Consider the following 12,989-nt stretch of genomic DNA (forward strand, 5'->3'; position numbering starts at 1 on the left):
CACATACACGCACACGCACGCACATAGGCGCGCAATTCGTGCTTGCGAACGCGGAGAGGAAGAGAGTAGTCCGGTTGGAGAGTGTGCCAAAGAGAGGAAAAAAAGCCGCGAGAGAGAAAGAGACACAACATCGACGAGAGAAAGAGAAGAGATAGTCGTGAGTGTGCCTGTCGGTTCTCGTTGATTCCTCCGTTCGTTCGTCGGTTCGGTTCGGCGTGGTATCGGCCAACGACGACGCGAATTAGTGTGCGAGAATCAGCATCCGGCAAGGAGAACGAGAAGGAGGAGTAGTAACGACAACAGCAGCAGCAACAGCGGCAAGTTTTGTTTTGATCGGCGAACGATCGCGCCGTCTCACGATCTTTGCCTCTCTTTCCCGTCTCTCCGTCGTGCAAGGCGCCCGCGGGGGTGCTTTATCGCGGTGTGGGGAGGAGATATCGATCGCGCGCACGGGACCATTGACGTCGTTCTGGAGAACGGCCGAACGTCGTGAGCGAGAAAGGGAGAGCGAAAGAGAGAGAGAGAGAGTGAGAAAAGAGGGACACGACGAGACGCGACGACGACAACGACAACGATACTTTTCGTTATCGGTGACTCTCGCACGTTCACTCGCTAGCTAGTTGGCGGTGTGCATTCACGCCGTCGTCGTCGTCGTTGTCGTCGTCATCCTCGACGACACGCGGCGCGTCCTCGAGCGAGATCGCGATCGCGGCTCGGCGCGGTGCGGTGCGGCGCGCCGCGTCGCGGCGCCGAGATCCCGAGGATCGCCCGCTCGCTCGCTTGCTCGCTCTCGGCCTCGCTCTCGTTGACGTTCTCGCGGGGCAGATCGATCGATACGCCGCTGCTCAGCAGGGACTCGGCCGACCGACCTGACTCCCGCCGTCGACATGCCCCGCTGATGATCCAGTAGGCTGTGAGATCGGTGAGTTTACTAAACTCAGTAGCAACGATGAGGAAGAAAATCGGGTGAAAGAGAGAGAAGGAGCGCGCGGGTGGGAGGATAGGGAGAAACACTCACAGTCACGGTGAATCTCCGTCGAGACCTCCCCCCTCCCTACTATCGATGTTATGTTCGTTAGGTATGCGCGTCTTCTTGAACTTCATCCAAGAGAGACGGTCGAGACTTCTCGACCCTGCGAGCTTCGCGGAGGGAAGTCGCACCAGCCAAGATCTGTTTCGCGAAGTTCTGCGATGATAATCTTCGTTTTTTCTCCCACACACGTTATGATCTTTGATCTCTCCGCGCGCGCGGATGAGATTCAAACTCTGCTTTATTCGAAACGCGACACAATAATTCTGAACAATTGTTCCAACTTCATTATCGCCACGGACAAGCCGAACAAACGTCTTATCGCGAGATTCTAACTGTTATTAAAATAGCGACGTTTAACACCATTTTGTTGTAGTAGAAACGGTAATTTGACGACACTGAATAGTAATCGCGAGTAATGCGGTAACCGGCGATCGTATCTTGTCTTTAATTCGATTACTACTGTGTGTTTTAGTATTCCACTCCTAATTCGATATCTGGGACTATCTTATTCAAGATGTCGTAATTTCATAATCATTCCGTATTAGATCTGTCATAGTCTGACGTTCTCTGGTCAGAATTACCAGAATGACAAGGGTATGATTCTCCTGGGATATATTTAATAGTATTTTATTGATAACATGAGATATGAGGAGCGACTAGGAATGATTATGATAAAATAATTAAACTTTTTATAAAGATGGTACAATCGTTTTCTACGAATGCACGTTCGATACGGTTAATCATTCTTCAAGCTGGAATTAATGCTGTGCTGATAAGACAATCAGAGAAACGTGTGTGCAGTATTACATTGTTTACGTTGACATGTAGTAGTAATTCCTTTATCTAATTTATAGTCGGAGCTAAACGAAGAGATTACATAATTTAAATATTACATAATTTATAGCTGGGATATGGATACCGGCGGTAGAAACTGAATGCAAAATAAAAATAAAGACGAAACGGGATTTTTCTGACAAAAATCTGAATTTGTTAATTGTCCTGTACAGAGTCCATTAAGAAAATTAATCCAAAGAAAAAAAAACAAACGTTTTTCGTGTGCCAAAAGATTGTGTTCCAGCATTGCATTTTTGAAATAATTTGTTCAAAATCCTAAAACGTAATAGTTATTGCTCACACCATGTAATAGCGATTGACGACGTTCGCTGAAATCTCCCTATCATATTTCCGCTATTAAAGAATGGTCTGATTGTAGTATATTGTGTTAACGATAGATTTGCTATCGTACCGTCGCGCGTCGTACGTTTGATACGCACATAAATTTTTGAAATTTTTATACAAATTTACGATAAACTGCGATAAATGTAAATTTCATTTATAAATAAACGTATAAGGAAGTAAAGGAAAATGTATACTACGCACATCGAACTGGAGTAATCAATGACGTAAGGTACATGAAATTGCTTAAGATTGCGAGCCGCTGATTGGGGGATTACTAATTCTTTTTTTCTGTCGTTATATCGACTTTGTTAGGTTGACCGAGAAAATAATGGGGACCCAGCTCGGTTCTCTCGCTCCGATTAAAGACGGCTCTCCCTTCGCAGAACATGAGAGAGAAAAGAGCGCGCTCGGTATCCACCGTGTAATCCGAGGATCACGCCTCTGTGATAAATTATATCTCCTGCCCACGGCGAGATACTTTAATCAGATCCTTAAAACAATATTCGATCATCTGGAACACGCACCATTACATTTTTATTTGGGACGGAGAAAAATGTGGAGCAGAGAAAAACTCAATATTTCGGAGTAGATCAATTTTCATTTAATCTCGTAAGATTATAGAAATGTTCCAATGGATCAAACTTCACTTAATCTGTAGCTAGCTAAATATCGCAATTTCGAAACGTCAACACTTCCCTTTATAGTTCCCATTATAGTGGAATTATTGTTGTGACTGTATGTTTCTTTACCTTTTAATTTCTCTATATGTGCGCAGCATTCATTCCGGATGTATCTTTCGCGTGAAATATTTCCGACTGCGTTTGCGATTAAGAAACATTTAACTTTTATTACAAGCCGCGTTATTTTATTCGGAATGCCATAAATCATCGATGGTCGTTTTGATCAGTTCGCTATCTAGCGCGCGAGCATCGGTGCGGAATCTGCGCAAGTTTGCACGCATAAACGATCCGACAAAGCGACATCCTAACGAGCCGGCATAGTTGTTAGTCGAGCGAAGATTCCATCGAGTAACGCATACATGCGCACACAAACGTAGGTCTGAAATTATCAGCTACAAGGATAAGATATAAAGAATAAGGCATAGATAAATAGATAGATAAAGTGTATTACGTATTCTTCAACATCTTCAAATGGGAGAAAAATTGCAGTGAGCGGTCGTTTTTACTCCAATTCTGGATTTCTAGAATGTTTTAGCAATTTTTGTGTCAGTGACAGATGTCTGGAAAGAACGAAGAATTTTGCTGAAATATCTAAAAATAATTTTTTTGAATCATCAAAATAATTATATAAGAAACTCAAACAAAATGCTGCAAAAAATTTTGACGTTTTAGTAATCAGTTTCAGCGTCCTTCATAATTATTTTCTAATATCTAATCTAATACAATTATTTTCAGATCTGTATTCAGCTAAATTAGATACTTCAGCAAAACTGTTCTTTCCGCGCGTATGATGTATTATATGTATTATAAACATAATAATCTAAAATCAATTAATCTATAGTGGCTATATATTTAAGCAATGCCGAATATTTTTTTTTAAATAACAGAGTAATGAGAATTGACACACTTAATATTTTTTTTAAATAATTTCTATTAGTATTGTACTATATATCATAATACATCCTGTTAACGCTCTGCGATTCTTAAACTTTGTCACCTCGTTCTTCGTATCTCGTTCTCATGTTTCATTGTATCTCGACCTCGACGCATCTCGCGCGATAATCCTTTGAATTCGATATTGACTCGGCTCGGTCGCGGACACAATCGCCCTCCGCGATAAGGCACAAGTTCTATCAGCTGGACCACATGCGCGCTCTCAGTGTGTGAGTTATAGGTATATATCTAGTCAGATAACAACGCTTCTTCGATCGACAAAGTCGCATCTCACTAACGGCCGATTATTAATCAGCGCGATGTAACGAGATGCAAATGAGCCTCACGTGTCGGCGTCGCTGCAACCGGCTCGCCAATGAAACGAACGCGCGATGATTAAGTACGGGCCGCGTTCGCTCGACTGGAACCTGCTCTCGTGTCCGCCTTCTGATAAGGATTTCGTAATTTTCAATCACTTTTTTTTCCTTTTTGACTCCGGGGTGAAGATCAAGCATTACGTAACATTTCGCGGATATCATATTAAAGATGTATGTACCTATTGCAACTCAAAGCATTACCAAAAATATAAAAATTTCATAGATTATTTTATTATTACGTTTTTTTTAATATTTGTGTAAAATTTTTTTACTTCTCTTATTGATTTCAAAGTTATTTAATTTTCTTGTTTGTCTCGATTTTTGTGTAAAATCGCATTTTACGTATTTACAAATTTGATGAGAAGCATCACGAATTAAATTTTATACTAATAAAATTTCAATAAACGTGTAAAAATTCATGCGAACCCATTTACTCGTTATGTTATTTACCTATATAAAACTGCATCAAAATATGATAATTATGCTGTCAAACCATTCAGTAACATAGGAGAGGAATCGTAATCGTACGTTACGTGTATTAGTATTGTGGATTTGTGTTTACTAATTATTCTTCAATTATACGATCGTTGAAGTTTTCTTTATGGCTTAAAACTCGTCCCTACTGAAGTCGATCATGCCGATCGGACCATTTGGCTCTCTTTTCTTCCTTTTCTTCTTTTATAAAGAAAAAGAAGAAGCCACTATGTCGATTGGCACGCTCGACTTCAGTGAGGACAAGCCTTTAGCGTATCGCCGAGCATTTGCTGCGACGTAATATTTTCATTGCGTTTTGATACTCCGTAAGTTATGGACGATACTATAATACGTATCGATAATAGACTTTTATATTACATCCGGATTGTTCCAAACCGTTAACCGAAGAATTAGTCCGTGGTAGTGTTTGAACAGCTGTTGGCATCCTGCGCTTAAATCTTAAACAATATTCCACTCAAACAAAAACCCTAATTCCCTAATTCTCCAACTAATCGATTTCTCAAACAAATTCTTTCCGACAACCCTCGCCACGATCTCGCACAGTAAGATTATCCAGCGGTTTATTTCCGATATTACCTTATTGTGCATCATTGTAATATTATGCTCACTCGTTCCTGATACCGATTTCACTGTGTCTCGGCCCTGGGATGTATAGGCCGGTGTAGGCTGGTGGTCGCTGACCCTCACTCCGGGGATGGCGGTGTACGCTCTTGTATAATAAACCGAATTCGATCGCGCGCGGGAGACACGTCGAGCGTAGCTTTTCCTAGATCTCTTCGTCGTACATCGCCGGTAAAGATAGCAAAGGGGGATATACATATAGCGAGCGCGCGGACGTGCGACGAGCGCTATGCCGCTTTTCATTCACTAGTCGCGCGCGCGCGAGTAATAATTTATCTCCACCCCCTCTCACGGTTGGAAAAGTCGTGCCTACTGCGCGGGGAGTACACACGTGCATCGATCGATCACACGCGGAACGTCGATTCCGCGTCGAGGTGGCAAGACGGTGATAGCGCGCGACGTCGAGAAATCATTACCTCCCGCGAACTCGGCGGAAGGTTTATGCTCCCTTTCCCTTGCGCGTGTTTCCTTTTTTCGCAAACAACATCAAACATCCGCCGTGAATCGGTAGCCTTTTATCTCGTATCGATAGATACATCCGTAAAAAACATTGTTTATCTGATAATCTACTGCTGTTTACAAAACAGGGACACTTTTACATACAAAATGTCAAACTTCGGAAAGTTGATGTATAATTACTCGCCATGTAATTACATCGTGCAACAAACCTGAATTCTCCTTTGTATAAAGTTAACCATTGCTCATAGTTTAATAATCTAATTACTGCTGTTTATCAAAAAAAGTAGAAAGATGAAATTATATTAGGCCTTCTTTCATACGAAATGTCGAACTTTGAGAACTTGTGTAATTACGTAGCGCAATCCGAGTCTCCTTTTCGTAAAATTATCATCTAAAGTTAACCATTACTCATAGTTCGATAATCTAATTACCGCTACTTACAATAAAAGGGCAAAGATGAGATTATATTATATTAGGCTTTTTTTTTACACGAAATGTCGAACTTTGAGAGCTTCTTGAAATAGTTGAAATCTTGAATCTCTTTTTTTTATTAGGGGAAACCAATATTTTATATCAGTTAATTGGTAATAAATGTTATGTCAAAACTTAATAGTTGTCGTAAATTATGGGCATGTAACAACACTCGAGAGACTTGATTTTATTAATTATAAAGATTATGAAGCTTTCCTGTAGAGATATTTTCAATTAAAGAGACGCGCTATCTCGTGCATATTTCGAATGTACAACACACACTGGAAACTTAATTTAATCTCGGGGAATAAATTATTTTATGCACAGACATTGAATAGGATTTTGATATAGTTTGCAATTAGTATCGATAATTATGAATGTCTACGTTTCTTCACCGCAAGAATGTAAATGGACAAAATGAAGTAATGAATGAGAAATATATAGAGCACCACAACTAATTTTTTATATTTCGAGACTTGTAAAATTATTATTTTTGAGAGAGTATCTTACCTTTTTTTCAATAATTGAAGGGCAAATATTAAATGTTAGTTTTAGCATGCGCGAGTTTTATTTATATCGTTCAGGCAAGAATCAACAAACGTTTCGCCCACTCGGTCGTTCGTGTGTGTGCTTTGGAAACGTAAACAACGGGATTCGCGACCGATAATTCTCTCCACGCGCGCTATATAACGTCTGGCAGCTGGCGTACACGTAAAAACCCTGGCTTTAACTCGCCGTTCTAATTCTAACCCCCCTCGGACTATATTTACTAAAGCTTTTCCCATTCATTGTGAGCACGCGATGTGTCGTTACGTGAATTAACGCGAAGCAATGCGATGCGGCGCTGCATCGCGTTTTACCCCGTTATTTTCGTTACACTTCATTTTACACCTCGTATCAAGATCGCGTTTCATAATCGCGCACGCACGAGACGCGATCTAATCGCGCGAGTTAATCAATCGCGACGTCATCCATTCTTCCCCGATTTGCGTCCGAAAGGACCGCAACGAACGGAACGGCGTGACACGTCCTTTATTTATCGATGATCCTTATCTATACTCGGAATAACGAGTAGTTTATGCTAATGTAAGTTAAACTAATGAGAACTAGAAGAAAAGATATGAGTCAGCAGAAAATAAATTAAAATAATCTGTGATCTGGATAAATTATTTAAATCTAAATGAGTTAAATCTGTACGAATGCTGTATTTTGTGACATAAAAATACATTCACAATTTTATACAACTGAAGACATAATACGGAAAATATTAATTTATTATATAGGATGATAAAAAATTTTATGTAACAAAGTTTTGTATGTTTATCAAATCATTACTCAGATAGCCAATTGTAACACGGTAACAGTAAACACGGTAAACAGTGTAACACGGTGAATAATTATCCTTTTTGTTAATCAAAGATTATTAAACAAAGATGAAATGAGCACTGTATCTTGCTGGAAAGTACCAATTATTTGATATCATTAAAATCAAATAATATTAAAAGCGTCATTTTAACACATCAAAATGCCGACAAATAATGTCAGCTTGTTACCTGGTAGTAATGTGTGTTAAAAAAAACAAATTCTGAAGTATTAATTACATCTTATTAAATACCAGAAAGATTTTGCACTAAAAAGTTTTTATCGGTTAATTGACGACCGCTCTATTGGCTGCCTCCGGCAGAATTTATCCATGAAAAGATGCGCGGTTATTGTTGATGCGTTTCCGAAGCGCTTTACAGCTTGTTTCGAAGTTAAAAGTGATTATTTTGAATATTTATTTTTTTTATTTAATAAAATATAACTAACAGTCTAATTTGTTTGTCTATATACGTTACTAATAATTTAATAAACACATAACTTTGTGCACCAAACTTTTTTGTCACCCTATATAATAATTGTTAGCTTCGACTTAAAGGATTTTTAACGTTCTTCAATTATATCGTGTAGGTGAGAGATTTATTTACCTGATTTACATTAACTTTACATATTAACTTTATAAAAAGGAAACTTGGATTGTGCGACGTAATTACATGACGTAATTATACATCAGCATGTATCACGGTATGTCGAACATACGACGAAAACATGAGAAACAAATACGACGAAGATGCTTTGAAGCGCTTCGTCATTCATACTTAGCGGTTGTATTCCGTCTTATATAATAGGGAGTTTTTGCAATAGCGTTTATCCAGATACAGTGAACGCTAAGGTCAGGTTATCTTCTTCTTAACAACTAATTAAGAAAAGGATAGCGTGACTTTAGCGTTCACCGTATCTGAATTCACGTTATTGCAAAAACTCCCTAATGTATTTTTCACGGTATATTGCCGCGATCAGGTATGCGTGAAAAGGTACGAATATTTCGAGACACTATCGCTTTCGAGTTCGACTGATAGTCTCGTCATAACTTGTACAAATTTCATTAATATTTAGATAGCTTTCGAGCTAACGACACCCGTAAGTGAACCGTTAAAGTTACCGCCGAAATTACGACTTTTACACGTGCGAGAACAAGAATCGATCGGTGATTTCTCCTTGTGAGTATCGCCGAGTTGTTTTTGTCCGTCTCATTTTACGCTTGTTACACGCCTATTGCTTTTGCGTGTTCTGCTTGTTTTCTCAAAGTTTTTGTTGGCGCTTTGCTTATTAATTTAGTTTTCGCAATTCTATTTAATCGATTAATAAAAAATTTGATATAAAATTGTTTTGTTCTTAATGAAATTAATGTATCAATATTATATCAATCGGAGTTTTAATAAATTTAACCAGCAAATTCTATATATATAATATAATTCGTCTATTTTCAACCAAAATTTCAATTGATCCAACTAGACACTTTTCTCAATATGTTTTATAAGTTTAAATAATGAATATGTTATCTTATATATAAATAATACTTAACTGTGTCATAATTCACTATCTGTTTTCTCAATTTTAATTCTACGAATATTTATATTTTTCTTTGCTAAATCATTTTATTCGATAAGCATTTATAACGAGTTAAATAGGTATTATGTATATATTATGTATATTTTTATGTGTTTATGCGTGTTCAATATTCTAGTCGCATATATTTCTTTTGCTCGTGTATGTATTTACGAATCATGCAACGTTAATCGCATCCTTGTGTTGATCGATAAAGTATGATCGATTGGCAGCTGTTCGGCGTCGATCGAGAACGTCGTGGCGGATCTCGTGGAAAATGAAAATTCCAGAACGGACGGTAGATTGTAACAATGTTCCAACTGCCATTCGTTTCCGTTCGCACGCCTCGATTAATCGCGCTTCTCTATCATCAAGACATTACTGGCTCTCTGGTTCTGTCTTCTTCTGTGTGTGTGCGCGCGCGCGCGCGTGTGTGGCTCACCACATCCATTCTCTCTCTCTCTCTCTCTCTCTCTCTCTCTCATATAGGCTTCACTGGCAGTAGGACAGCGCGCGCAAGAGGGGATAGGGGCCAGGGGGAGAGCACCTGTGCAAGGTTGAAGAGTACACCACGACCACTCCTTGTTTGTCGCAACCTGTTAACGCGCCGCCTGTTCGCGTATGCCGGCGCGCAACAACCCTTCTTCGTCGTTCAACCGACGGGAAAACTTTAGGGCGTGTAATCCCCGGCAACTGGTCGACCGACCGACCGACCGACCGACCGGCCGGCCGGCTGAATGGCTGGATGGCTAGCAGGCAAGCTGGGCCCGCCGGTCGGTCGATCTGCACTGTGATCATCCCGGATTATCGTTCTTCGTCGTTTCTCAAATCCGCTATTGAAGTCGGCCGAGACCGCGCCGCCGAGAAATCGATCCTCTGACGCAGATCGCTCGGCGAACGAGTGGTGGTGGTGGTGACGGTAGCGACGGGAGGTTGTGAGTGGGGTAGTGTACCCCGTATAATCGGATCCCTCCACGAGAGCTTTTCCCTTCTTCACCATATATCACACCGACCCAACGTTGCATCGTATGCCGCAAGGCACTCAAACACGTTTAACACATATATGAACAGGAAACTGATTTATTCATTAAGTTTCATAGGATGCGAGCAGCGATTGTCTTTTATAGTTGCTTAAAAAATCATCTTTACCCTATTTGTAAAAAAAATCTGCAATATAAAAAATATTTTTAAACGAAAGATGTAAAATGTCCGTAAAAGATCGGAGTAAGTAATCGATGTCTTTTAGTACACTTTTATGTAAAGTATACCATATACAGTGAGGCAAAAAATTTTCGTATGTGTGAATAGAGAATTGTATGAATTTCATTAACGTTTGTTTTTATTGTGTAGGTGTTTGTCAGAAACTGCTAATGAAAGTGAATGACAACAGTAATGCAATTTGCAATTCTGCTTGCAAAATGAAATTTATTCATTATTATATGAACCAAACTCTTTCTAGAAGAGAGGAGGGAGACTTAAATCATACACGACAATAATAATTATAAATAATAATTGTCTTATCAAACGGGAAAGATTGGATTGGAATATTATTACAACTTTGTTGCTCTTTTCTTGTAACGAATTCAGATGGACGCACTCAACGTGCATTTATAAGGATATTAAAACAGTCATACACTAATTGACGTAAAGTATGTGCATTTAATATAAATGTAAAAACGCGGATTAAATTGCGAAATTCTCAGTACCTACACTTTATTGTGCTGTTAAATAAAATATGTATTTTATAATTTAAAATATTTGCATTTCATTTTTACACTTATTGTTAGACTAAATCAGTGTACAATGGCATTTTAATATGCACCAGTGCGCATTAGTGCGTTCAACTGAATTCGCTATTAGTCGCTATTATTCTTATCTCCTCCAGGAAAAAAAATTGCTGTTAACATTTCCGGGGGAGACATCTTTGGGTCTAGAAAAAAATGTGAGCGAAATGAAAACGTACAAAGTATACGCAAATAAGCTTGTCGTTATCAGTAGTTGTATATTACGTACTCACGTCGTTATTTCCCTGGCCGATCGTTTGCATGGTAATATTACACGGCCAAATTACAGACATGTGTAATATTGTAGAGCACGCGGGTATCTTTTCAATCTTGCGCGACTATTCACTCTTCGCAAATTCAAAAATCCTTTCGTTGAACGTGACCTTCGTCACTCATTCGTATCAATAGCGATAAAATTCTTGAGCCACAACATTGCCAATTGACTGTTTTATCGGGCAGTGCGTTGCACAATGAGATAACAATATGAATCTTTACGTCTATATCGCAGGATTCTCTCTTTTTTCTTTCTCTCTTTCTCTCTCTCTCTCTCTCTCTCTCTCTCTTTCTCTCTTTAGCTCGCAAGTATTCGCATTGATGTACTTTAGATATTGCTAGTTTCACAAAAGCGCCGTTTCGTTAAAAACGGACGATGCAGGAATGAGAACGTATGCGCACGTGCGTATTTTAGGCATACTTAAATATATAATATTTAACGAACTCGTTCGTATATCAATTTGTTATACGTTCCTCTACTGACATATGAAGAATACTAAACGCGCGTTAATAGTTAGATATGGAAAACATCACAAATTGCTAAGAGCTTATCTTTCGCAGTTACTTTAATAGTGTAGATACTCGATATTTTCCATTAGAATTTCTAACTTCGGTTTAGTCAAAAGAAAAATATTATGACTTAATAAAAACTTATGATATACGAATTTACGTTATTCTTTCAACAAACTTTTCGGACTCGCGAACTTACGTCGTTATACGTCATTAGACACATATCGGTGTTATCTTGTTGAATCTTGTCTCAATTTGTGCAAATGTGTGTAAAATACAGCATCGGATCTTTTTTAGATATAGACTGAGCACATAGCAGGTCTCTATTGGGGACGAAAAGAGGAGTTTCGGGCACGTATAACGTCATACCTACCGCATCGATCGTGTATTACGCAATTTAGGACACAGTAGGCATCACGTATTACACATTCAGGACACGGTAATGGCATTGAAGTAATAATCGCCACCCTCGTATTGGCCTCGAGAGACACGCATCGCGCTCGCCTGTCGAACTTTTCTCACGAACGTAACGTGTCGAAAGGAAACCTTTTTTCACGCAATAAACGTTGTAAGATTTTACAACGAAATCTACCCCATTCATCATGTTCCTGCGAAACTTTTTATTCAAACCGAGGATTCTCGTTTACTTTATTAGATGTAGATCCCTTGGTATAGGGCGCCCACGAACTTTTCTCAGACGGGGGATCGTATTTCACCGTTACATTTTCACCGCATTAACGATCGAAGCAATTAACGCTATCTGCTTCAATACGGCATATGGTTGCCAGAGATAAAGGAATCGCTTTCTATTTCCCAGCTAACATCATTGCCAATACGCTATGTGTACGAATACAAAAGCTCCTTTAATTGCTTTAATTACCTAGGCACCAATACTTTCGAACATTGTAGAAAAGAAGCAAGATCTGTTTTGCGTTTCGTATTATACATTTCGTAATTATCTATTATTCTATTCTATCCTCTCCATGATCGCGATACGTTAGATGTATCAGTATTCACACACAGTTTTCCGATTATCTTTAAAAAGCGATTAACCTTTTTTTTACACTTTAATATATCAACCTAAACGTCTCCATTTTCTTCACACTGTTTTTCAACTTTCAAGATTGAAAATTTCAGTTGCTAGAAATCCGCTAATTCATTCTTAGTATTAAATATTTACAAGAAGAATTGAATTCTTGACTTTCTTTTCATTCTATAAAATCCATCTTTGATATCAGATCGCATC

General features: G+C 38.9%; 1 protein-coding gene across 6 annotated transcripts in view; it reads left to right on the forward strand.

Moving 5' to 3' along the window:
* Mef2 (myocyte enhancer factor 2) overlaps positions 1 to 12,989 on the forward strand; it is a 73,648-nt gene that overhangs the window by 52,425 nt on the left and 8,234 nt on the right. For 4 of the 6 annotated variants that reach the window (XM_018456991.1, XM_018456990.1, XM_018456986.1 and 1 more), the window contains exon 1: positions 8 to 922. The exons of the other annotated variants lie outside the window; for them this stretch is intronic. The gene's annotated coding sequence lies outside the window, so the exon portion shown is untranslated. Of the gene's footprint in view, positions 1 to 7; positions 923 to 12,989 lie in introns of those variants that run through there. 6 annotated transcript variants of the gene reach the window in all.

Source organism: Mycetomoellerius zeteki, unplaced genomic scaffold (assembly GCF_001594055.1).
Source record: "Mycetomoellerius zeteki isolate Tzet28-1 unplaced genomic scaffold, Tzet1.0 scaffold617, whole genome shotgun sequence".
NCBI classification, from domain to species: Eukaryota; Metazoa; Arthropoda; class Insecta; order Hymenoptera; family Formicidae; genus Mycetomoellerius; species Mycetomoellerius zeteki.